The sequence below is a fragment of the Hakea prostrata genome, unplaced genomic scaffold (assembly GCF_041222555.1).
Source record: "Hakea prostrata isolate BN-2017 unplaced genomic scaffold, UWA_Hpros_2 contig_67, whole genome shotgun sequence".
NCBI classification, from domain to species: Eukaryota; Viridiplantae; Streptophyta; class Magnoliopsida; order Proteales; family Proteaceae; genus Hakea; species Hakea prostrata.
Window position 1 is genome coordinate 234,931 of NW_028291186.1, and position 3,918 is coordinate 238,848.

At 37.2% G+C, this 3,918-nt stretch overlaps 1 long non-coding RNA gene across 2 annotated transcripts; it reads right to left on the reverse strand.

The window, feature by feature from the left end:
• Positions 1–217: 217 nt before the first annotated feature.
• Positions 218–2,270, reverse strand: LOC148999015 (uncharacterized). 2 transcript variants are annotated; one of them, XR_016171066.1, is made up of 3 exons: positions 2,128–2,270; positions 1,908–2,031; positions 218–1,373 (listed from the first exon to the last, which is right to left on the reverse strand). It is a non-coding gene; the product is annotated as an uncharacterized LOC148999015 (long non-coding RNA). The 2 variants fall into 2 exon arrangements; XR_016171065.1 differs by having other exon boundaries at positions 218–1,382.
• Between the last annotated feature and the right edge of the window lie 1,648 nt (positions 2,271–3,918).

The window sequence follows — 3,918 nt, forward strand, 5'->3', positions numbered from 1 at the left end:
CAAAAAAAAAAAAAAAAAATGCAAAAGCAAAATGAAGGAAGATGCAACTGATCGCATCTGGTAGCAATGTTAGACTGATCTTGGTAGGGATCAGTAACAATTGAATAGAAAACTGTTGCGAGTCAAGCTTTTCCATAATGACACCAGTCAAAATGTTAAGAGAAATATTTGATAAACCCAAATGTTAGACAATACAGCATGGTATTCAGTACCTCCCAGTCCCAAAAAATCTAGGTTAACGAAAAAAAACTTCAATGATACTTCAGATGAGTTCATATGATTTCAACACAAACAAACATGTAATCTACAGATAAAAAATGATTTCTGCACTCAGATTCTCCAAATTAATGGAAAAACACTTTCACTATGTATTTCTGCTGTATCGAAGGGTTTCAACACTGCAAAACATATAATCTACAGATGATAAAGCACTTAAACTATTTCTGCATTCATGAAATCCAGATTAACGAAAAATCACAAGTATTTCAACTCTATTAATATGATTCCAACACAACAAAACATATAAATGACTAACCACTAAAAATATTTCTTTGCACAGGATATCCAGATGAACAAAAAATCACTTTCACCAAGCATTTCTACAGTATGGAGAGACATAATCCACAGGTGACAAACCACTGAAATGGTTTCTATACTCGGATCCTGTGAAGATACAACAAAGAAGGCTAAAGAAAATTTACCAGCTCCTTTGGTTCGGAACACTAAACTCAACCACAGGTCCACAACCACTCACATTGATTACCTTCAAGAAATCTGTAGTCTCTTTTTGAAACAGGAAAATTTATATATTGAGGAAGGGGGTATTACATAATATAAGGCAGGGCTTCGCCCCTGGCCTTGAGGGGATTCGAACTCTGACACATGCCCATTGAAAAGATAAGAAGAATGGGATTTTCGCATGTCAAACTAAGACAGAAACCCTTCTCACACTTCCACCTGGATACACCCTCCATAAATTGACATAATAATTTACAACACACAAAGCAAAGAAGCTACAACTCCAGACACCATGAGAGAAATTTCCCGAGGAAAAAAAAAACACTACTAGTAGGAGAGATGAAATACATCTCACTTGATTGGAAAAAAAAAATTGCAGATGGGCAGGACTCTAATTAAGCCCTACACTTAATGGCATGGCCCTGATGACGATCTGGTGATAAACGGCAGCAAGAGCAGCTCCAATGAAGGTACCAACCCAGAAGATCCACATCTCATCCCAGGCATTGTCACTGTTGTAGATGATTGCTGCTCCAAGAGTCCCAGCTGGGCTGATATAAACTTGTTCCTGTGATGGGGATGGTTGCCAAGTGCACCAAGAACACTACAAACCCTATTGGAAGAGGAGCCAGAATCTGTCCCACCTCCACAAAACAAAAGCAAAATCAATCTCCATACCCATCATATAACATTATCTTCACAAACAAAGAATCAAACCCAAATAAGTTAGAGCTTTTCCTAGACTCCTAGTCTAATCTAATTGTTTACTAACATTTAACTTTGATGGATTTTATAATAATCACCTGTAGTAGGGTAGGTAGCCCTAATAAACACAGGAGAAAAAGTAAAGCTATACTGTGTTTAGCCCAGAAATAGATGAGGACAAGTGAATAAAAATGGAAATTTATTGAATGAACAGAAACTAGCGAAGTGAATTCACTGTTAAGTAAAAAGGAGCGGGGGATACCTAAAACGATGGAAGATAAACTGGGGAAGAGCGGTATCTGCTATTTATCTCCTATGGCTGTTAGACTTTTGGCGGGTACATTTGATTTTTGTACACAAAAAAAAAATCCTGCTTTCAGCAACTACAATACGGTGGCATATTCATTCCACATTTAAGAAGTGCTTCAGATAAACAGATAGAGCAGTTTGGAGTAGAAAATTACCTTCAGTTTGGATATATCTGGAATATCAGGTGTTTGTACTGGATAAAACTTAAAAAATTGCATGGTATGCTGCTTTAGCTTCCTCATTCATTTCCTCCAGGGCCTTTTTGCGGGCTTCCCTGGCCTAAAATTTAGTTTCCACAAGTTAGAACTGGCAACATGGAATATCAGAACTTCCAATCAATATTATTGCTCATGGCAATAAGTTGTTGAAAAGTACCTCTCAGTTAGCCTTTTTTTCCTTCTCTAACCTTTTCCTTGACAAATTCCTGAGATGTCAGATAGGACAAGTATCAGATTTGATGAGAAACGAGCAATAGCCAAGAGACATGCAATCAACAATAAAGGCTACCGTGTACATCCTAGAAAGCACCACAGATTAAGAAAAAACAGAAAAGTAAGAACAACTAACCACAGAAATTGGTATAATGCTGTTTATTACTATGGAAATTGGTTAACATCACAAAAGAAGTGATTCATATTTAACTGCTTTTCTTGTAGTGGTGAAACCATTTACCCTAGCTGGCATCTTCCTTATCTAATCTATGATGGCTTGCTAGTATTTTTGTATGGTTGAAATCTCAGAGAGAAAAGATTCAAAGTTGCTTCTGAACCTTATAGGAAGTATCAACTGTACAAAAGCTTGGATCGTGTAGCTAAGTTTTTCATGTTAGATCCTACCTAAGAAGGATATTTCTTATGCTTCCAAAAATAAAATTTTAGTTGCAGCTGTAGAAATTGATAATGATTTGTATTCGTGGTACCATGTTATTTTGATTTTTCTGCTATCTCACATGTTTCTTTTCTTGCATTTTGTAGTAATCAAGAAAAAAGAATGAATGATAAAGTTGATGCAGCAGTAGCAGGTGAACAAGCCCTGCAGGAATTTGCTAATACAGACCAAGGACTACAAATAAATCATACTCCAGAGAAGGAAAACTAGTTACACCTTCCACTCCTATGGTAGTGAAAAAAAGCACTTCTCTCCATCCCCCTTCTTGCTTATACATTTATTTCTTTCTCTAACCAAATAAAACAAAACAAATGTTTATCAAGATACAGTGTAAGATGCATTGAATTTGTTCGACTTTTTAACCCAATGATCAAGTGGTTGATATCCTAGAAGATGTAGAAGGTCAATCAGAAAACCTGGAACAGGCCTGTTCCTTGTCTCTAATGACTCTTTGGAGACAAAGCTCGTACTCACGGTACATGTATTTCCCATAACTACTTTGCTACTCTTAATGTAAACTTTTTTTGGGTGAATAACAAATTTTTTTAAGAAATGGAGAACCGTACAAAGTTACCATCCCCAGTGGCAACAAAGAGAGAAATCCCCAAAAAAAAAAAAAAAGAGAAAAAGAGCCACTACACAGAATATGACAGTTCTTTATAGAATTTAATAGAAAACAAGGAGATGATTTACTAACTCCATGGAACTCCGTATGTGGTTGAGACTACCTGATGAAGAAGCCCTCAGGCACTTCTCTCCAACCAAATTTAATAGATAGAAGCTCCAACAGCCACCTTGACCACCTGATTACAAACTAACATACATTGAACTCTCTATTCAATCCACACACCCTCAAAGGAAGATGAAAGAATGTGAGGACCTCACCTTGAGCACCCTACCTCCTCCCTCTCCCCAAGTACAGCAATTCCATCACAATTACTTTCAGTTCATAATTATCTCAAAACAAAATGACAAGTTACTTCTTGTTTTGCAGCTACATCAAGTACTCATCATGTATCAGTGTCACAGTAAACCTAGGAATCATGATTCTGAGCCCTTCCAAGTTCCCAGACCAGATTCTGAAGTACTCCCAGTTCATGATATCTCAAAACAAAAGGGCAAATTTCCTGGAATTCCTGGACTAGAGGAAATTCTTGTAAAACTTCTCGCAAATCATAGTCCCTATAAACAAAAGGGCAAGTTACCTGCCCTTCCTAGGCTTCATGAACCTCCCATTATGCATCACAGTCACCCTCTGTGCAGGAGCTGTAATCCCCA